The 23294-nt window shown below is 39.8% G+C and overlaps 1 protein-coding gene and 1 pseudogene across 2 annotated transcripts in view; both read left to right on the top strand.

Moving 5' to 3' along the window:
* Positions 1-4004: 4004 nt before the first annotated feature.
* Positions 4005-23294, top strand: part of AFTPH (aftiphilin) — a 109657-nt gene continuing 90367 nt past the window's right edge. For both annotated transcript variants that reach the window (XM_043983635.1, XM_043983634.1), the window contains exon 1: positions 4005-4203. The gene's annotated coding sequence lies outside the window, so the exon portion shown is untranslated. The remainder of the gene's footprint in view (positions 4204-23294) is intronic.
* On the top strand, positions 17599-18513 carry LOC122740848 (annotated as a pseudogene).

The following is a 23294-nucleotide window of genomic DNA, read 5'->3' as shown; positions in this document are numbered from 1 at the left end:
TTAGCTCATGTTTATATAGTGCTTTATGGTTTGCAAAACACTTCTTTTCAATTGAATCCAACAATGCTCAAGAACTTTTGCCTATGGAGATGGGAGGGGACAGGGACCAGGGACATAAGTCTTTTTCCATGGGGCTGTTTTCCTTTACTCCACCATGTCCAGAAATTTAGCAATCTGCAAGATGAAATCAACTCACAAACTCACATTTTCCACCCCAACAGCATGATTTCTTCAAGCCCCCACTCCCCTCTTCTCCAGCCAGGTAACCTTCTTCCTCTCCTCTTACCTCATTTTCAGCTTTTTTTTTTGTGTTGTCTCCGTTAGATTGTGAGCTCCTTGAGGCCTGGGACTGTCACGGTGCCTTCTTTTGTGCCTCCAGCACTTAGCACAGTACCTGGCACATAGTAGGTGTGGTGGTAGGCCCGGGACCAGTTGGAGACTCAACTTGCTGGGGTCAGTTAGAGGACACTCTTCCTTGGGAAAGCAAAGCCAGATAATGAAATAGATGTGTCAAGGGTACCCAGAAAATTAGGTGCCTTGAAACTTATAGCAGGAGCCTAATTGGAAGCCTTCCTTCCTTCCTTCCTTCCTTATTTGTTTACTACCTGACTAGTATCAGGTGGCAACAATAATTCCTAGTTAGGTAAGCACCCCCACTTCCCAACAGCTGTAACTTTTCCCCCCATCTATCCCCCTATAAAAGCATTATCTTCCTTCTGGCTCAGAGAGGAAGGTGTATTAAATACTTCTCCTGGCCACATCCCCTCATGCCAAATAAAAATTTTACTACCTCTGATCAGAATGTGTGTGAGTTAATTTTTTAACACAGGGATACCTAGAACCAGTTTTTCTCCCATGCCAATAGACATTTAATGTTTTTTTGCCTCTGTTGACATAGAGGGGTTGGTCTGCTTTTTCTAGGCAGCTAAGTGGCACAACAGACAAAATACCAAACACTTCCTAGCTTTGTGACTCAGGCCATGACTTGTCTGCCTCAGTTTCCCCAATGTAAAATGGGGATCATAATAGCACCTCTCTTCCATAGTTGCTGTGAGAACCAAATGAGATAATATTTGCAAAGTGCAAATAATAGCACAGTGCATATTAGGTATTTAATAAATGCTTTGAGTTAAAATCTCACCTCAGACACTTACTAGCTGTGTGACCCTGGGCAAGTCACTTAACCCCAATGTGGGGCCATCTCCAGTCATCCTGATATGTATCTTGCCACTGGACCCAGATGACTCTGGAGGAGAGAGTGACGTTGATGACCCTGCACAACCCTCCTTCACCTAAACCCAGATCAGTGCAAGTCATGGCATCATGGCATGGTCCTCTTTGAGAATAAAGGATAAACACCAACGACTGCCTCTATTAAATTGTAAGCTCCTTGGGGACAGGGACTGTCTTTTGCTTTTTGGTATCCCTAGCCCTAAGCATAGTGTCTGGCACATGGTAGGAACTTAATATTTACTGATTGACTGATAGAAGTTTGTGATTTTTAAAGTATTATTAAACTGTATTGATTTTTAAAGTATAATAAAATGTATTAACTTGTTTACTTATATTGACTTTTGAACACCTATTTTTTAGATTTTATCTTTATTATTTGTATATACTTGCAGTTAGTATATATGCATGTTATTTTGATCCTATTTTCTTTGTTATCACTTCAAGTCCCACAGTATTTCTTCTTATTCTTCATATTTGCCATTTCTTGTGGCACAATAATAATCTATTATCTTTTAGAGTAGGAGTTTATGACCTGGGTTCTATGAACTTTTTTCCCCACTTTAAATGTTGATACCTATATTTCAATATAATTGCATATGCATTTTAAATTGTTATTCTGAGAAGGGGTCTAATAGTCTTCAACTGAATATAAAGGTGACCATTACAAAAAAAGCTGAAAAACTCTTGCTTTAGATTAACATTTTTAAAAGGATAAGCCTTCACAATTAAATGCAGTATCATTGCATTCAGTATAATCCCATTTGGGGTTTTCTTGGCAGAGACACTAGAGCGGTTTTCCATTTCCTTCTCCAGCTCATTTTACAGATGAGGAAACTCGGGATCAAATTACTTGCCCAGGGTCACACAGCTATTAAGTGTCAGAGACCAGGAAAATGAGTCTTACTCACTACAGGCCTGGCTCTCACTATCCACCGTGTGCCACCTAGCTGCCCCCTCTTTAAACTACTGCCTAACATAAAAAGGATCCCTGTAAAAAGAGTTCTGCAATTCTAATGGTCAGAGTAAAAGAGTCATGTAGCTAAAAAAAGAAAAAAAATCTTCATGTTGTAGTCACAAATAAAACATCAGGTGAGATCAAGAACAAAATTTTTCCTAAAGCAGAACCCTGGATGATTGAATTCATGATCCAGTTTATTCCTTTCTCTGGATGGCAACCTGTCTTCAAATGAAACAGGGTAATTAGATGAGACGAATCCACGGCTGTATTACTCTTACATATGCTCTCCTCAGAATCCTACCATTTAGCACAACTTCTAAATTAACACATACATACGCTTTTGTGCAATCTACTTTTTTCTTTCCAAATCTTTTTTTTTTAAAGTTTCCTTTCAGTTTGTAGTAAAGTATGGGTTCTTTGCAAAAATGTACACCTACTGAACCAGCAGGGGGCAAAATACAACAGGAATAAATTAATACAGTATATTAACTTTTCTCACTATACGGGGAGCAGAAAAAAAAATCCGTTTGTCCACCAATTCTTCGTGATGCAATCTCTCCGTGTTTTACAAGGACTGGGTTGCGAGAGACAAATATTCTATTTTAGCTCTCAAAGTCCACGGGAATAGATTGCAGAGGGGATAGATTATGATATGCTGCTACCGTGCTCACACCAAAGAACCAGACACTCGGGTGCTGCCGCGGGATCCTCCTCTCGTGTCTGCTGTGTAAGTTGCTCTACTTCAAAATTTTGAAAATATCTGAAATCATTCACATTACCTACCACCTGCTGAAGCAGATGGATCGCACACTGTAATGAGCACAACCAAATGTAATTTAGAAGTTAAGAGGAGAAGGCTTATTTTGCGTGATTACAATAATCCGTGTATATATCCAGGTAATTAATTCTGCTGAACGAACCCGGTCCTCAGAAGAAAAGCGTTCAGAGAGCAGCGGTATTTTGGGATCGCCCCGTTAGCGGGATCCGATCTCATTTCTCACCTTTCCGTTGAGTCAGGTTCCCCCCTCACTGATGTTACGGTCAATATTCCGGGCTGAGTCTGAGAAAAGTCCCTGCCTTGACAGTTCTCCGAGACCCCGATAGTGGCAGTCAGCTCCACGCCGACCCCGCCCCCTTCGCGTTTGGAAACTGACTTTCCCCAGAACCCCGGGGCTTCCTAAATCGGTCCGGCAGATTTAGAAGAGCGGCAGAAGAATGGGAAAGTCGGGGGGGGGGGGGGGGGCTGGACGAGGTGAAATTAGGGGAGGGGACCAGGGTTGATCCTCGGGTTAGGATCCCAAGAGAGAAGAGAGGCAGGAGGCGGGGAGGACTCAGGTCCCCCGGTTAGTTAGCAACTAACCAGATTGTGGTCCCTTTCCATTCAATGTTACCGGGGACGGGGGCGGCGGAGGAGAGGAGACCCAGGACCGAGGCACTGCTTTGACCGTTACTTCTTACTAACCGTCCGAAACGTTCAGCGATCTCGGGCTCTCCCGGGGAAGGGATGAAGGAAGGAGGACCTTTTCTCCACTTACCTCCGCGGCTCGACCCGCACCAAGAAAAGGGCAATTTTGCCCGCACCCAAAATGGCGGGCAGGGCTCCTCACTCGACAAGAGCGTCTGTGACACCCATTCTCCTCGAGGGGTCCCTCCCCACATCACCCGCCCGGCCCCGACCCATCCACCTTGCGCCCGGAAATTACGTGGCGGCGGAGGCGGCGGCGGTTCTCCCGCTGCATGATGGGAGAATGTGTGAAGTGGGCGGGGGGAATCTCCGCGGAGGAGGAGGAGGCGGAGGCGGTGGCAGCGGCGGTGGCGGCGGCAGGCGGAGGGGAGCGGGATGGGGGCACCGCGGCGGCGCTGAAAGTCCGGGTGGGTGTAGATGGCGCCGCTCCGCTAACAGGGCGGCGGGAAGCTTGCCCTCCCTAGTCGCCCACTCTGCTCCGCCCCGGAGGAGCCAGTTCCTCCCCGGGCCCGAGCCATGCCCATCGCGGCCGCCCTGGAGGAGCCAGGTAAGAAGCGGCCGTCGCGCCGGGTCTCCTCCCCTCTGAGGACGGGGCTGCAGCGGCGCTGGAAACTCCCGCCGCGCCGCCTCCGCGGCCGACCCGCGGCCGGCCGGGGCAAGGGGCGGGGGTGACGGGAGGCGGGCGGTGGCGAGGGGCTCCTGCCGGGGGGGTGCGGGGAAGGAAGCGGCTCTGCGGGCCTGAGGGCGAGCCCGTCCTCGGGGGCCGGGGCCGGGGCCGCTTCCCCTCCTCGCACTCGGCTGCGGGCTCCGGCCGCCGCCCTGACACCCCCTGCTCCCCAGCCCCGGCGGGGGTCGACCTTTCCCCCTCCCCGGCTGGGCCCCATTCCCACCTGGACCTACCTCTCGCCCCTCTCCTGGTCCCGACCCCTCCACCTGCCCTGATTTCCTCCTCTTCCGCTCTCTCGGGAAAAAAAAAAAAAAGCAGAACCACACACACAGGAGTGAAGTTTGGAGCTTTGCTGTCTCCCCCACACCCTTCGCCCCTTCCTCGTGACAGGTGTAAACACGGCCCCCTGGCCCGAGGCCGCCGCCCGGGGACCGGGCCGAGCCACCTGCCCCTCTCTTCCTCGTTCCCTTCTCCCCACCAGTCTCCGAAGGCATTTCTTGTGCCTCCGATTACGGTGAATTTATCGAGGTCCTACCGGACTTCCCCAGGTTGGGAGGTAGGATGGCCTCGCTTGGATAGGGGATTGGTTTAACTGCCTGGGAGGGTGGTCCTAAGTTCTGGTGGGGGCTTCCCCCGTGCTGAGCCGGGAAAGAACATCTGGCTTGGCGTTTTGTTCGGAGCTTTTTTGTCCCGGGTGAGCCTCCGATTTGGGCCGAGAAAAAAAGGAATCTAATTCACCCAGTTACACACTGCTTTGCAAACGGAAGCAGCGTTCGAATTGCTTTCGTTTCTTGTTTTTGTTTTTAATTTCTTCCACTCCTAGGGGGAAGTCAAGTCGAATAAAGCTTTGGAACTTTACCCAAGGTGCAAGCCTGCCCTTCCTGCCAACCAACTTTCCCAACTTTTGAATCCTTTTTTTTTTTTTTAGGATGGGTTTACCTTTGAAAATAAAACTTGTTTGTAGTTTTGAAATTGCCGTTTTAAGGCACGAACATAAACAAACAGGACAACACTGAAATGCTGACTTGGCTAGTAGGATGTATCAACGTTTTGCATACTTTATGAACTTAAAATGTTGTCTTTTGTCGTGGAGATCATAGATTTAGAGTTGGAAGAAACTTTAGAGGCAGTTTAGTCCAATCTCCCTCATTTTACGAATGAGGAAATAAGCTCAAAAATGACTTATCCAAGGTCACACAGTAAGTGACGGAGCTGAGATTTGAATTTAGGTCTTTTGACTCCAAATCCATTGTTTTTACCAATACAGTAGATTATTTTAATTTAACTTTTGCTGAAGTGCTCTTGGCAAATCTCACCAACATCAATTATAGTAAATAAAAAAACATCGGTTTCCTGAACATTAGCTAACATTTTGCCCACAGAAATATTAGATGGTGTATAAACTACAGATAGTACTTTTGAATTCATATGTAGATATGGTGGCCAACCATTACAAAAGTGTTTTTTAAAGTCATGGAAAAGTACGAATCTTAAATTGTATATGTTTCTCCATAAAGTGCATGGGTAAGTTTTCCAAAAAGTTATGTTATAAAAACTGTATAGAAACTTGAGGTCAGACATTTTCAGTACATTTCATGAAAGATTCGTTTTGAAAAAGTAACTTTGTTTTTGGCTGTTTTTAATTATATAAGTACAGTAGATACCTTTTTTTTTAGTTATTTTAATAAAGCAGTTACTTTTCTTAGTTTTGATGACAGAGGCAGAAGCTATCAATAATTATATTGTGTTTTTCAGGATCAGATGAATCTTTTTTGTTAAAAGAAACAGTTTGGAACTTAATTCTCTGGAATTTAAAACTTTGTTTTCTTCCTTCATGTAGGATTATTGTAAACTAGGTTTGTATTGTTACACATTTTTTTAAAATTTGAATTAATTTAGCTCATAACTTATTAACTAATTCAGGAAAAAATATTAAGCAACACCAGTACAGTATTAAATGCATACGTTGTATAATTATTAAAACCTACCTCAGGAAAACTGATTGGGTGCTAGCTCTATATGAAGTGTTCTGCCTCTCATCAAGAACTTTAAAAAAATTCTCATGATAGAATTACTGAGTATTTGGGGTTTTTAAAACCTATTATAAATTTTTTTAGTTGAAAACTTTATTATTCAACTGTATTTACTATTAATAAATTATAAATCTTTTATTTTGTATTTTATATTCTCTTATTAAATAGGCCAGTACAAAAGTTTCCAGGCAGAACTTTGCAAAAACATGCTTGTTCATATTATTCAATCTATCATGTAAAGAATTTATTAGTATTCTGTATGTACCCCCAAAATGTCATAGCCATTCCATGTACTTGATTTAATGCTATAACTAGTTACGAAATATTTGGTTGTTGGTTAATCTCTCCCCTCCCACCCCTGTGCCCCGCAAAAAGCTTCAGAGACTTCATGATTGTTATGTAGCATCACTTTATATAAGGGAAAAAAGCAGTTACCAAGAATTCCTAAATGCCTTAAAGAATTGCTTGGTTTTAAGGTTTGGGATAGATAACTGATATTTCACAATAAAGCATATAAGTGAACGTCTTTATAACTTTCAAAAGGCTTGTCTTTTACATTAAAAAATGAATAGAGGGTAGAATTTCCTTTTCCTCTCTTCCTGCTAATAAAACCTGAATCTTTTGGAGGTTTTCCTTTCCCTACCCACCAAAGTCTCTGTCTCCATCCTTCTAAGTACTGGATAGTATGGTTGTGAGAGGAAGGATAACCTCATTTAGGGTACCATACATTAAGAAGTGAAAGAGACCTTATACTTTATTTAGCCCAGCTTGCCACTTTACGGAGGAGGAAACTGAAGCTCAGAGAGGATGTTACCTGCCCAGGATCACAAAGCTAGTAAATAACAGATTTGAACAGGAGGCAGCTGTTTGGTGCAAATCAGGTCTCACCAGCTGTGTGACCCTGACCCAAGTTATTTAACTTCAATTTCATAAATGGATTTGTCTATTTGTCTTCATTTCTTCATCTATAGCATTGAGATCATAGTAGCACCTATCAGGGTTGTTGTTAGGATAAAATGAGATATTTGTAAAATGCTTTGTTTTTATATATATAAATGCTAGCTATTAAATTCAGGTTCTCTGGCTCCAAAACCAGCACTCTTTCCACAATGGCCTGCTACCACAATAGTTTTTCCCTGCCTCTCCCCTCCCCAAACCAACTTATTTCCATCCACTACTGTTCCCCTTTTCTCCCTTTCTCCCCGCCTCCAGTCCTTATCAGAGCCCTCACCTGCACCTTTCTCCCCAGGCCTGTGTTCCAGATCTTTGTTTGTTAGCCCTTTCTCCCCAAACTGCATCTCAGGTAAGCCGTTTATTTTATAGCCTTGAGGTTTTCTTTTATTTTCTCCAACCCTAGGCTAAACCAACTTTCACTGTTTTTATCCCAGTTCTAAACAACTGATTTTACAGATTAACTTTTGGGAGACAACCAGTTCCTAAACAGGTGGAGTTTGTTTTTCATTTAGTATTATTTGTATTTACGTTAGAGAGGTAGAATGGTATCGTGCATAGAGAACCATCCTCAAAACCTTTTAAGACCTAGCTCATGTTTGACCCTATGCATTTCAATTAACCTTCTCAGTGCCCAAGGTGACTCTAAGTTGCCATGATGGTGCTCACTCTCCTTGTTAGAGTTTTCATCACCTGGGAGTTTTCCTTACCAATGAAATCACAGGTTCAGCCTCATCTCCACCTGTCCTTTAAAAATGCAGTAACTAAGAGCAGGGGGAGTGTCTGAGGGCGTGGGGAGTGGTAATGAAAAAGGGGCTATCCCCTGGAGATTATAGTAATTTAAATACTGAATTTGTCATAAGCAATTTCCAACAAAATATTGTACAATTTTTAGTAGAATTTTTTTAAGTGTGTACTTTAAAACAGTAAAGACTGTAAAGTTTTGTCATTTTAAAAATGGCAACTCTAGATTGAAACTGAAGAGCAGTCAAAACAGCCTTACTTTACTTTTGATTTTTTTTCTTCTAATATTAAACACCAGAAGCCCAGAAATTTGAGTTTCAGAAAAGTATGTTTCTGGATTAGAGGAATTGCTTCTTTCTATTTTGTTTAGAAGGAGGTTCTTTCACTTAGTGTTTGATAATAACAATTAGAAAAGATACAATTTTTGAGGTAGGTATGGTGTGGACAAGGAATATAATACTTTACTTTTTTAGAAAACAAGTAGATTCTAAAATTGTGTGTAAATTTAAACAAATATATGGTGTATGTTGCTTATAGTGTGCACAGCTTACATAACCAATCATTTGACATATTACTGCATTCTGTACTTAAGTTAAATTAGCACACAACCAGAATTTTTGACCTTATCTTCCTTTCAGTTCTGTTTTAATATAGCTCTTTTTTTCCTAAACTTGTAAGCTCTATTATAATGAAAAGGGGTAGTAAGAGCTCTTCTGCCTATTGCTAAAGTGTTTAGCACAATCAACTAGTGAGTATATCTTCAATGAACATTTGAACAGAGAATTTCACTTTTGGGCAACCTCATCCTGGTTTTTTTTTTTTGTCTTTATCAAATACAGCTGAAGGTCATGCTATATAACTACATATGATGAATTTGTACCCAGTAAAAAAGTAGACATCTTATTTTTACTAGGAACAGATAATCTAATGTAAACCTAATGTTAATTAAATGTTTCACCATTATTTTAAAGTGTTTTTAAAGGCATTTGTGAGAAACATTCAGGCTATTTGGAAAAAAAACATTTATAAAAGTGAAACTGAGGGATGAGTTAGGCCAAATGGGTTAAATGCTTACTCTTTTGTGTATGTGTAGATCATCTTACACAATGCATATTTAATTCTTTGGAAACATGTTCCTTCCCCAGAACTGAATACATAATAAACACTTTGCAACTTCTGTAGCATGATCAAATTATTTAAGATAACTGTATGAGTAATATTATTAGGTGACTTTTATTTCTAAAAATCAAGGCCTTTTATCTATGGCTGTGTTATAAGTTCAGAAGATTTACCGGAGAACCAGAAAGCACCTCTGATATTGTTTTGTATCTGGAGGAATAAAATGCCAGATGAAAACTTTGAAACCTTTATAAAACTGAGAGGGTTTTATTGGTTGTTTTTTTTTCTTTTTTTCTTTTTTTTTAAGCAAGAGGAGCATTGGTTACATAGGTGACATTTCTATTATTAAATAAGCTATTAATATTGTTTATGTAATATTGGAGGTCATTCCCAAGTCTTGAATATTTTAAAGGTGTTCAGTAGTTACCCTTTTCAAAGAATAGCTTTTTTTAAAAATTTTTTTTATTTTTAGTGAGGCAATTGGGGTTAAGTGACTTGCCCAGGGTCACACAGCTAGTAAGTGTTAAGTGTCTGAAGTCTGATTTGAACTCAGGTACTCCTAACTCCAGGGCTGGTGCTCTATCCACTGAGCCACCTAGCTGCCCCCAAAGAATAGCTTTTAATAGTGAAAATCTTTTCTGATCTAGAGGCACAGTGAATAGAATGCTGGGCCTGTAGTCAGGAAGGCCTGAGTGCTAATCAGGCCTACTTATTTGTTTGACTCTAAACAAGTCATTTAGCCTCTGCCTCAGAAAAATAGAGATAATAATAGCATCTCTCCTGCAGGTTTGTGAAAATGCTTAGCATAAGTGCTAGCAAATAGTAGGTGCTATAAAAATGCTTATTCTCTTGCCCAGTTGTTTTTTGTCTTTGTATCCCCTTTACATCGTACAGTGGGTGTTTAATAAGTGCTTGCTGGTTGATAAGACTTAATTAAACCTTAAAGAGGTTTTGTGTTATAAAACAAAATTTTTCTGTTTATTCCTCTTAGCTATATTAAATGTTTTTTACTTCATCAGTGCTTATGTCTAATAGATATGATTTTCTATTAACTGGGGCTTTTAAAAAAATCTTTTTGCTCCTTAATTGTGCATTGTCTGCAAACAGTTGTTGGTCTGAGTACATGCAGACAAGATACTCTTGGTGCAGTAATATACCCAGAATCAAAAAGCATTGCTTCCCCCCCCACCCAAAGTTGTTACTGGAGGCCAACTTTTGTTTTTCATGGCTAGTTACAAAAGTGGAAAGAAAATTACTTTTAATCACTAAAGCTGAATTAAACTGACTTTTTGAAAATATCAGAATTATAAATTTATTAATAACTTTTCCTGAAAATGCTAATTAGAACCTCAGGTATCTATTACATCATTATTATATATCAGGTATCTGAATTGTAGTCTTCTATCTCCAAAGTTTGAAATTTCTTTTTAACTTCCAGTCATAGCATCATTTCCCCTCATTCTTTATTCCCTCCTCTCTGCCTCTCAAAGTTACAATGGAGGTCATTCAATGAGAGCTCTTTTCCCCTTCCTCTTCTCCTATCACTCAGACATCTTCCTCCATTATCTTCTCTTTCAATTCCAAGAAGATGTGGCCCTTCTCTTTGCCAAGACTAATTCTACATGCACCAGTGATCTTATTCCTTCCTACTTCTCCAGCAAATGGCCCCCAGTATAATCCCTGCTCTCTCTTGTATTCAGTCTCTCCATATTTACTAGCTTCTTTCCTATTACCTACAAATGCAACAGTGTTTATACCCCATCCTTAAAAAACTTACACTTGATCCTACTGTTCCTGCCAGCTGTTATCTTATATCTCTCCTTGGCTAAACTCCTGGAGAAAGCCTTCTATACTCAGTGCTTCAACTTCTCTCCCTTTTAAACTGTCCACACTCTGGCTTCTGGCCTCATCATTCATTCAACTGAAACTGCCTTCTTCAGATTAACAGTGATCTTTTCATTGCTAAATGTAATGACTTTTTTTCACACCTGATACTTCTTGACCACTCTGACACCATTGATCATCCTCTCCTCCTGCAAACTCACTTTCTTTTCTATTTTCTTTTGTGACATTCCTCTCCTCAGATTCTCCTCTTTTCTGTCTGACCCTCTCCTTCCTTTTCAGTCTCTTTTGCTTGATCTTTAGGTCATGCCCACTAACCTTGGATGTATCCCAAGAATCTGTCCTGAACTGTCTTCTCCTCCCCCCCATCCTGTCTTTTTTGGTGGCCTCATCAGTTCCCACAGGTTCTGTTATCACGTCTCTGCAAATGATTCCCAGATATCTGTATCCAGCCCCAATCTCTCTCCAGAGTTCTAGCCTCACATCACTAAATTGCCTTTTAGACATCTCAAACTAGCTATTCTATAGACAACTCAAATTCAACATGTCCAAAACAGAAATCATTATCTTCCCCAAGCCATATACACACCTTTTTCCCTCTTCCAAAATTTACTATTACTGTTGAGGGTACCCCAGTTTGGCAATCTTCAGCTCCTCACTTGTACCTCTGCTACATATCCAATCTGTTGTCATACATACTTTACTTCCTCTGCCCTCTTTTTCCTCATTTCGTCTGTCCGTTTACACAGCTGTCACTAGATTACATGATACTCATCACCTTTTACCTGGACTGTTGGAGTAGCCTTTTAGTTGGTCTCCCTTTATCAGGTCTCTCCCTACTACAATCCATCTTCTCATTTGCCAAAGTGATTTTCTTAAAGTGGAGAAAATAGGAAGTAATTTGTCTGACATGTAAATCCTTCATGACCTGGGCCCTTCCTGTCTTTCCAGTCTTCTTATATTTTACTCTATGACCCAACTGCACTGGTCTGGCTATTAGCTGTTCCTCACACAGGATGATCCTATTTCTCTGGTGTTGGTATTGGATGCCCCTGGTTCCTGGAATTCTCTCTGATCACCTCCAAATCCTTTTCCCTGGCTTCCTTTGAGACTCAATTCAAATCCCTTCTTCTGCAGTCTTTCTTTTATCCTGTCCCTCCTCTACCCCAAGTACATTGTTTCCAGATGACCTCCCATTTATACTATATGTATTTTTTTTTATGTATATAGTTATTTGGATATTGCCTCCCCTATTACAATGTGAGCTCCTTGAGAGTAGGGGCAGGACTGTGTTTTTGCCTTTCTTTATATCTCCAGTGCATGTCACAGTTCCTGACACAGTAAACACTTAATAAATGTTTGTTGACTGTCTGGTTATGAGCTTACTATAGTACTTTGTCAGTGTTTTTTACAAACTTGTTAGTTACACTAAATAATTTTCATTGTAACATAACATCAGTACCCTCATTTATGAAAAAGATCATTTGAACTGGTTTAAAAAAAACTCTTCTTAAGCCTTTGTTTTCATCAGTTTTTTTAATGTGCCTTTTATTAGAGTGATCCTGTGGAGTGTTGAAAAGGACATTGGTTTGGAAATTAGGATCAGTTATTCCACAAACCCTGGATTATGTGGTTGATTCAACCCATACAACCTCTGGTGTGAGGGCTTGCTCATTCACTTTGGTGTCTACCTAGCACTCACCTGTCACCTGTGGTTCCAAGAAACTGTAGCATATGCATCGGCCACACCCTGTTAAACTGTCTTGGTAGATGGGCTAAAGCAAATTGAGGGTAACAAGCCTCAAAACCGTTGGTGAGTTCGGAGGGTGCCTACCACAAGCATTCGAAGACTTCACCCAGCAAATGGGAACAGTTCCAGTGGTCATGAAGGTGGCTGAAGTAGGTACTGTGGGGTGCTTACAGATTGGTCAGACATCAGTTACACCAAGGTCATCCACTGCATCCTGGGCCATGGTCAGTCAGAATGTCCACTCTGGAGGAGACAATGAGGCTGATGACAGTGCAATTAAACCCAATTCATGGGCAATTCAAGACCACTGATGTCATTGGTCCTCTTCTAAAATGAAGGACATGGGGCAGCTAGGTGGCGCAGTGGATGGAGCACTGGCCCTGGATTCATGAGGACCTGAGTTCAAATCCGGCCTCAGCCACTTGACACTTACTAGTTGTGTGACTCTGGGCAAGTCACTTAACCCCAATTGCCTCACCAAAAATAAATAAATAAATAAATGAAGGACAAAACAATTTAGGCCTACTGTTTGCCAGGCTTTGTTCCAGAGATATTTGCCAAACATAAAGAATGGGACAATTTACATACAAGGAACTTCAGGAGGAGAGAGCCCTAGCAGTTGGAGAGGGAGTCAGGAAATGTTTCATGTAGAAGGGAGTGTTTAAGGCTGAGCTTTGAAGAAAGAGATTCCATGAAGTGGAGGTGAGGAGCAGAGCATAACAGGCATGAGGACAGCCAAAAATGCCCAGACAAGGAGAAAGGAGCCTGAGGAACTGAGAGAAGAACAGTTTAGTTGAATCACAAATTGTGGGAAAGGGGTGGTAATAGGTTGGGTTAAGATTGTGAAAGACTCTTAAACAGGTGTTTCTATTTCATCCTCGAGGTAATAAGGAGTTTATTGAATAGATCAGATCTATACTTAAAGAAAATCAATTTGGAAGCAATGTGGAGCATTGAGAGCCGTAAAACAAACACTCATTGAGAGGCTGTTGCAATAATCTAGGTGATATGTAATAGGTAGGTAAGTAGGTCATAGTTGTATGAGTAGAGAGAAAGGGTAGGAGTCGAGAGATTGTGGAAGAAAAACGGCAAGATTTGTCAACTGATTGGATATGTGGGATTAAAACCCTAGCTCTGCTACTTAGAACCCTGTGTGACCTTAGATGAGTCAGTTAACCTCCCGAAGCCTCAGTTTCCTTATCAGTAAAGTGAGAAGGTTAGACTAGATGGTTTCTAAGGCCCTTTCTAGCTCTAAATCTGTGATCTGTGTTATCCTTATAATAATGACATTCCTTCTTGATTAATTTGTGTACCCAAAGATTTTTAAGGAAAACAAGTAAGTAGTAACTACTCTGTTTTAAGACAAAGTGGCAATCTTATTTTGTTTCTTAAATTATTTGTGTACTCCTAAGCCATATATTTTGAGCTTTAATTCTACCCTGTAAGGAAAGCACAAGTGATTTGGTTTTTACCTTGTACAGTGTTGATTTCTAGATGATGATAAAGCTAACTTTTGAAAGTAATCCTGTAAGATCCTCTGTTACAGTAGCTACAGTAAATGGCCTTAAGGGAGAAGGAGAGGACAGAGAAGAAAGGGAATTCATAGTACAGATAGAGGAGGCTATTGTGAACTGAAAATCTTAGCTCTTTTTTTTTCCCTGTCCAGTAAATGATATGTAAGTTGTTGCATATAAAATATTCCTATCATATTCTTGATTTGTTCTGGCATCATTAATGTGCTCTTTTTCCAAAGGTGGCCTGAAAGGTTTTGTTGTTGTTGTTAATACAATAAATATTTGTTGAATTGAATTATGTTAACAGTTTTTTTAGAGGAGCTCATAGAGGGTGAAATAATTGTTTATTTGCTTTCTAAAGTCTGTCAAGAAGTAGGTAGCAACTCGTAAGAGATTGTCTAGTATATAGAAAGACTTTAGAAGTTTAGGTTGTTTTCAGTCACTTTTCATATGGTTTAAAAGTATGAAAATTATCACGGCTTACTGTTCAAAAAAGATCTGCTATAAACTAAAAAGAATTGCTCACAACACCATTGTAAGGAAATTTTTTTCCCTAACTTTGTGGCGATAGGTACTTGTTACCACCATTATTTTATAGCTTTTCAAGACTTTTCCCTACAATTTAAATAATAACCTTCAAATTAAAGTCAGCATGTCATTCTGAATAGAGAGTTATCTTCCGTCACTCCATCTCCCAGTCCCAGCTGAAGGAGTAAGTTCAGACTGCATTTGTGGAAGTAGTTTCCATAGTAGGAATTCTCTTTCATTAATATAGACCTCCCCCATCCCCCATTTCCAATTTAAAAAAATCTTCAAAGTAACTTTTACAAACTCTTTGATATTATAAACATTAATAAAATAAGTTACTTATTTCTTGACTTTTAACTCAGCTATTTTCCTTTCCCAGTAAAAAGCAAAATCTTAAATCAAGCAAAAAACAGCTAAACCAGATAGATGGGATAGTGATACACATAATCTTGAATTTTGGACCTACAAATATCAGCTTAATTAAGCTCATACTTTTACGTTTCTGCCCTGTTTGCCAAACTGACTGCTGGCTTCTAGAAGAATACAGAATTTCTTTATATATCCATAAACAAATACATATATGTGTAAATAAAAAGCAAATATACAGGCTTCTAAGTATCAGTCTGTAATTAAGGGGCTGTTTCCCTTCCCCTGTTCTCCTTCCCCAAATTATTTTTTAGTTTATAGAATCTAGAATTCAAAGAACTCCTGGAGATAATTTAGTTCAACTTTCTTACTTTACAGATAGAAAATGGAGATCCAAGGAGGTCATAGGGTCATAGTTAGAGTTAAAAGTGATCTACCTAGATGGCTTCATCTAGTCCAATACCCTCTTTATACTGATGGGGAAACTGAGGCCCACAGAACTGAAGTGTCTTGCCCAAAATCCCACAGATAGTAACAATGTCAGGAATGGAATTTGAACCTAGGTGCTCACTCTAGATCAGCTGTTCTTTCTCCATACCACTTTGCCAGATAACCTAAAAAGTAAACATAACTGTCATTTGAAACTGTTACAAAATTTTGTGTACATTTTTTAATGTAAGTTCTTAACTTCAATTATTCTTTAGATACATATGAATCCATATACTAGAATAATGTATAATAAATAATTCATAAAAAGAGTGGCTGGTTTGCCTTAGCTAACTGGAATGACAAGCCAGATTTTTAGGAAATGGAAACTATTTTTATATATTATATCATAACACACAATACAGAACACATTAACAGACACATAACACAGAAAATGAATCTACTATCTCCAAACTCATATAACATATGATAAGTCAAATGTAAGCAATTTTTTTAGATTGAGCTTGACATTATGACTCCTCAATTAAAGTAGTATGGATAATTTTGAGTTGATTACATTTATTTACTATTTTGTGACCTCTCATAACATTTCTATCATTGACAGTTGCAGTTTAGCATGAAATGAAGATACAGATGTACACAAAGAATATCCTTTGCTGGCAAGTAGTTATTACCATCCCAGTTTCTGTTATGCTTAATTTCTAATTTCTTAGATACAGACTGATCTTATGAATAATTTTTAATCCAAAAAAATAATCTTGGTTAAAGCATATGAAGTGTTGAAATTGTTGCAGAAACACAAAAATTAGAAAGTGAAGGAAGAAAAAAACTGGAAGAATTTTAAGAAATGTTAGGGGAAATGGAAACTAAAGGAACAGAAAATAGCCAGGAGGCTTAGAATCAGGAGGTTAAAGTCTGAAAGGATGACTTTAGATAATCATTTGACACTCGAGGAGCCAAAGGCTGAGAGGAAAGTGAATTGCCCAAGGTCAGCAGCAGAACTGAGACCAGACCCCAGGTCTCCTGACTCCCAGTGCAGCTCTTGCTGTGGTATGGTGCTGCCAAAAACAGGTGAAGGCTGGGAGAATGTGAAAGGTCAGCAACTTACTTTACCACCTTTTTTTTTTTTCTAATTTAGGGTATAAAACAGATACTCTTTAGGGGAAACTAATCAAAGCCTAAAATATGGTATCCTTAATTTTTATAAGTTAAGAACCTTTTTGTTTATTTCGTTGTATGACTTTTGCTATGAAAATATCCAAAATCATCCCCAGAGTGTCTTTGATTATGGATTTTAGTAGGGTAAATTGTTTTTTTTAAAAAAACTTTTATATTCTTCTGTAATAATTTTAGTGGCTTTTTTATTGGTTTGTGTTTTTTTTTGACTGTTCTCTTCTAATCAATCAGGTTACTAAAAACATTTCTGTACTTCCCTCTCAAAAACAAATAAATTATTTGGGAACGTTTGGTTGTTGATGTTATTTCATTCAATTTAAGCAGTGTCATATTTTTATCAGTCTTTTGACACCGAGGTATGTGTGGAACCTTTTGCTATTAAAATTAAGAAAACTGGAAAGAAAACATGGCTGCCTGGCTTTTAAAATATTTTAAAGCATAGCTATAATAGGATCATAGATCCTTGTATAACTGAAAGGAACCTTTGAGATCATCCAGGACAGTGTCTTCACTTTTTTAGACAAGGAAACTGAGGCCCAAAGAAGTTATTTGTTCAGGTTCTCACAGGAAGTAAGCAGTAGTCAGGATTCAAACCCAGGCCCTTGGATTATCAAGGTAGTATGGTGTCTGTGCTTGAGTTAAGAAGACCTGAGTTTGGGGGCCTGGATCCTGCAGTGGCAGTGGCAGTGGCAGCAGCTGCACAGTGGTGTCTCAGAGCACAGTTGGGGCTTGTCCTCGCTAGTCTTCTGCCAGGTTGGGTCCACTTAAGTGGCAGGGCCACGAAAATCTGTAATGCAGGGAGGACCTGATGAATATGCAGCACTGTAACCTGCTGTGCCTTCCAGAAAACTATCAGATGAAGTCCTATTTCTGCCACGGTCCATCATAGCCTCAGCTCTCTTACATTGCTGAAGATGAGAAGGAAAGATCATGGGCTGTGTTCTGGCCAGGATGGAGGAAGATCCAGATGACATCCCCCATGGACATATCACATCCTTGGCTCTAAAATTTTCCTACTGCCTGCTAGGTCTTGTGCAGAAACCCATGGACCAGGCCTCAAGGGCCATGATTGAAAACTTCAGTGCAAAATATGTCTCCCTGCATGTCAGAAAAAGTAACCGGCAGCTCTGCATCTGTATTCCAACACACTTAACTTTCAGATTAGTGAGGTAGAACCCAAATACTACGCCAGTGGGAAGGATGCCTATGCTATGAAGCGAGATCTGACCCAGATGGCCGATGAGATGAAAACATAGGCCCATAGAGGTGAAAGGACGTGCCTGAGGTCACAGCAGCAGAGCCAGGACAAGAAGCCAGGTCTCCTGACTCCCTCCTGGTCCAGTGCTCTTTCTACTATGCCACATTGCCTCTTTTTAGAGATGCAGGATGGACTCTCTGTTTCCCCCTTTCCTCCTCCTGTCCTCTCACTGTCCATCTGTTTCTCCACCTGTTTGACTACTTGCTTGTCCTTTCACCCTCGTGGTAGCTGAGGAAACAACTGGAGATGAAGGAGAAAGACAAACACCCCGTGCTGGCCTCCCTGGAGAACGAGATGGATCCCAAAGCCAACCATGTGGGGGACTGCTGCCGTGAGAAGGACCTTGGCCCCCCAGCTGAGGACAGCAGCTGTGGCAACAGCAAAGACCTCAGTGAGGTCAGTGAGACCACAGAGAGCACTGGCATCAAGGACAGCTCCGAGGCCTCCAACTCAGCTTCCTAGAGTCCCCAGCCAGGGGAAACCCCTCCCATCTCTGTGTCTCTCCTTCCCACATCCCCCTGATCAGTCCTTCCAATTAAACCATTTGGGACCCTGGGGGCTGTGTAAACAAAGAAGATGACCTGAGTTCACACACATGCTTTGCTCCAACAATATCACTGTTAGATCTATATCTCAAAGAGATCCAAAAAAAAGAGAGAGAAAAGGACCTTCTACAGAAATATTTGTAGCAGTTCTTTTTGTGGTGGCTAAGAATTAGAAATTGAGGGGATGCCCATCAGTTGGGGAATAGCTGAACAAGTTGTGATATGTGATTGTGATGAAATACTGTTGTACTGTAAGAAATGACAAACAGCATTCCCCAATTGAGGAGGGAATATGAACAGGCAGTTTTCTGATGAAGAAATCAAAGTTATATATTGCCATATGAAAAAAATGCTCTAAATCACTATTGATTAGAGAAATGCAAATTAAAACAACTCTGAAGTACACCTGACACCTATCAGATTGGCTAATATAACAAAAAAAGAAAATAATAAATGTTGGGAGAAGTTGTGGAAAAATTGGAACACTAATGCATTGTTGGTGGAGCTGTGAACTGATCCAACCATTCTGGAGAGCCTTTTGGAACTATGCCCAAATGGCTATAAAGCTGTGCATACCCTTTGACCCAGCAATACCACTATTAGGTCTTTTTCCCCAAAGAGATCAAAAAAAAAGGGAAAAGGACCCACATGTACAAAAATATTTATAGCTGTTCTTTTTGTGGTGGCAAGGAATTGGAAATTGAGGGTTGCCCATCAACTGGGGAATAGTTGAACAAGTTGTGGTATATGAATTATAGAATACTATTGTGCTGTAAGAAACGATGAACAGGCAGATTTCAGAGAAACCTGGAAGGACTTGCACGAACTGATGATGAGTAAGATGAGCAGAACCAGGAGAACATTGTACACAGTATCAACAACATTATGTATTGATCAACTGTGATAGACTTGATTCTTCTCAGCAATGCAATGGTCCAAGATAGCTCCAGGGGACTCATGATGGAAAATGTTCTCCAAATCCAGGAAAAAAAAACAACTATGGAATCTGGATGCAGATCGACCCATACTATTTCTATTGTTTTTTGTTATTATTGTTTTTCCTTTTTTGAGGTTTTCCCTTTTTGCTCTGGTTCTCTCATAACGTGGCTAGTGCAGAAATATGTTAAATGTAATTGTACATGCATAGCCTATATCAGATTACTTGCTGTCTTGGGGAGGGAGGGAGAAAAATTTGAAACTAGAAATCTTATAAAAACAAATGTTGAAGACTATCTCTAAATGTAACTGGAAAATAATAAAATATTTATATGGAAAGTAAAAAGAAAATGACAAACAGGATGATTTCAGAAAAACCTGGAAAAACTTATAGGAATTGATGCAAAGTGAAGTGAGCAGAACCAGAACATTGCGCACGTAACAGCAATATTGTACAGTGGAGAACTATGAATGACTTAGCCATTCTCAGCAGTAGTGATCCAAGACAATCCCAAAGGACTAATGACAAAGCATGCTCTTTTTCACTTTCTTTTATTCTTTTTGTTGTTGTTGTTATTCAAGTACAAAATGACTAATAAGGAAATGTTTTACATGATCGTACATGTATAGCCTATATCAAATTGCTTGCCATCTCAAGACAGGGGGAAATGAAAGAGGCTAGAATATGCAAATTAAAACTTAAAAGAAAAACAAATGTTAAGGATTACTCTAACATAATGGGGGGGGGTCTTTATTTAAAAAAACAAAACAAAACACCTGAGTTCAGATTCCTTCAATTCCTTCTCCAACACTGTCCTTAGACATTCAGTATCTTGCCTGCTCCAGTGTGTCTTCAAAACTCCCTAGGACTTGATATGATAAACTGTAGACTGGTTGTGTTGATGGAAGACTGATATCACAGAAATTTTTATTGTTTGAATTCCAAAATCAGCATGGTTTCCTGCTATATGAGGCTGCTTCAACTAGTACTATAGGTAGTTACTACTGTGGTTTGTATTAATTGCCATGCTGTTGTTGTTTGTCCTTTGTTCTCAAAGAGAACCATGATATCAGGGTGATGTCATGACTTGCACTGAATTGGATTTAAATGAGGGAGGGCTCTGCAAGGTCACCAACCTCACTCTCTCTTCCAGAGCCATCTGGGTTCAGTGGTAAGATATATACCAGGACAACTGGAGATGGCCCAGATATTTAAGGCAGTTGGGTGTAAATGACTTGTCCACAGTCACACAGCTAGTAAGTGTCTAAGAGGTGAGATTTGAACTCAGGTCCTCTTGACTCCAGGGATTGTGCTCTATCCAGTGTACCACCTAGCTGCCCCAACTGCCATGCACATAAATATTAAAATAGGAAACTTCAGCTCTGCTTGCTGGGATTTGTTTTGCCATGAATTTTTTACATGAATTCATAATCAGTTTTTCCAGAGGTGTGATGAATAGTTGTATGAACAAGATAGAATAGATAAGGTCTTAAGAAATAATATTAGGTTGTTTTAATTGTTCTGAATTTTTTTTTTAGTATAAGAATGTTTTAAAGTTGAGAGACTTCATGTTATATTAGTTTTTTATTAATTTAAGAACACTTTTCATATCAGGAAAAAAATGAGAGTGAAAGTAAATGGAAAGATGAGTGATTTAACTTTTACCTTCAAAAGAAAGACTATAGTCTCTGAAAGCATACTATATACATACATATATACACATATATTTCATAGCTCATAATTGTGGTCTTGTGGTATTTAGCGTATTTTTTTCTTTTCAGAAAGTATAGTATTAGATGTTGATGAGGTGAAATAACTTCAAGATCCATGAGAGAGATACAGGAGAGAAATTTTAAGATAAGGAAAAAAGTGCAGTTGTGCATATCTGTTCATTCAAAAAGTATTGAGCGTCTGCTGTGTGCTAGGCACTATGTGTGCTAGGTCTGAGAATACAAATACAAAAATGTCAAGGAACATATATTCTATTAGGGGAAACAGCTTGTATATGGACAGAGTAGTTTCCAGGGGAGAGAGATTAGGGTTAGAAAGTGGGAGGATCAGGATACACAAGAATTGAGCTTTTAAGGAAGCAAAGGATTCTAAGAGAAGGTGAAGGAAGAAATAAATTCCATTTTTAGCCTGGACAAAGAAAAAGAAAAGCTTGTTTGGAAAACAACAAGCAATCCAGTTTGACTAGAATCAATCAGTAAGAATGAATTAGATATTTAATATGTGCTAGGCACTATGTTAGGTGCTAGAGATAGAAATATAAAAAATTAATTCCTACCCTTTAAAAAACTTTATTATTATTATTATTTTTTTAGTGAGGCAATTGGGGTTAAATGACTTACCCAGGGTCACACAGTTAGTAAGTGTGTTAAGTGTCTGAGGCCACATTTGAACTCAGGTACTCCTGACTCCAGAGCTGGTGCTCTATCCACTGCGCCACCTAGCTGCCCCAAACTTTATTAAAAAAAAAAAAAATCAGCAGAAATCGACCTCTCCTTCCCATCTTCTTTCTCCCCCTGCCATTGAGAATAAAAGAAAAACAAAACTACTGCTAGAGTCACATATAATCAAGCAAAACAAATTTCATAACCAGTCTAAAACACTGGCCATGTCTAAAATGTGTATGTGTGTGTGTGTGTGTGTGTATGTATGTGTATGTCTTATTCTGCAGTTTGAGTCTTTCACCTCTCTGTCTGGAGGTGGAAAACATGTTTATTTAGACCTCTGGAATCATGATTGGTCATTATAGTGATTAGAGTTCCTAATTCTTTTTCTTTCTTTTTTTTTTTTTTTTCAGGGCAATGGGGTTTAAGTGAGTTGCCCAGGGTCACACAGCTAGTAAGTGTCTGAGGCTGGGTTTGAACTCAGGTCCTCCTGAATCCAAGGCTAGTGCCTTATCCATTGCGCCACCTAGCTGCCCCCGTTCCTAATTCTTTCAAAGCTGTTTGTCCTTATTGCTGTTGGTGTATAAATGGTTCTTCTGGTTCTCTTCTCTTTATTCTTTATCAGTTCATACAAGTCTTCCCATATTTCTCTGAAACCATCTCCTTCATTATTTATGATGGCTCAAAAATTGTCCATCACATTTACATACCATAACTTGTTCAGCCATTCCCCAGTTTATGAGTATACCCTCAGATTCTCATTCTTTGTCACATCAATAAGAGCTAGATTTTATGCATCTTCAGGGTTTATTTAGGCAGCAGACAGAGAGAGCACTAGGCCTGAAGTCAGCAAGGTTCATTTTCCTGAGTTCAAATCTGCCTTCAGAGACTTATTAGCTGTGTGACCCTGGGCAAGATACTTAACCCTTTTTGCCTTAGTTTCTTCATTTGTAAAATGAGTTAACAAGAGTCCATTTTGCTTATGACTAATCCTTACCTTAAACTACCCTCTCATTCATTCCTCCTCCTCTGATTTTCCTGTTGAATTGTATTATTGTACCCATGTGTGTTTATATGTGTATTTTCCCCTTCTTTGACTAGTTCAGATGAAGAGTGAAGTTCGTGTCAACTGCTCCTCCCACCATTCCTTCCTCCTTGTTTGTGTAGATGTCTACTTGTACAACTTGATTTTATGAGATAATTTGCCCATACCTTCTCTTGCCCCCTCCCCAACCTCCAGTGTATTCCTCCTCACATTTTTAAGACCATTAGGATATAACCATTCTCAGGCCTTCTGTCTAACTGGATCCCCTTCTGTGTCCCCTGATGAAAAGGTTCAGTGGGAATACCTACATGTATCATTTCCCT

Source organism: Dromiciops gliroides, chromosome 2, assembly GCF_019393635.1.
Source record: "Dromiciops gliroides isolate mDroGli1 chromosome 2, mDroGli1.pri, whole genome shotgun sequence".
In the NCBI taxonomy this organism is placed as follows: domain Eukaryota; kingdom Metazoa; phylum Chordata; class Mammalia; order Microbiotheria; family Microbiotheriidae; genus Dromiciops; species Dromiciops gliroides.
The sequence above is the reverse complement of the archived record's forward strand: the minus strand, read 5'-3'. Positions and strand labels throughout refer to the sequence as shown.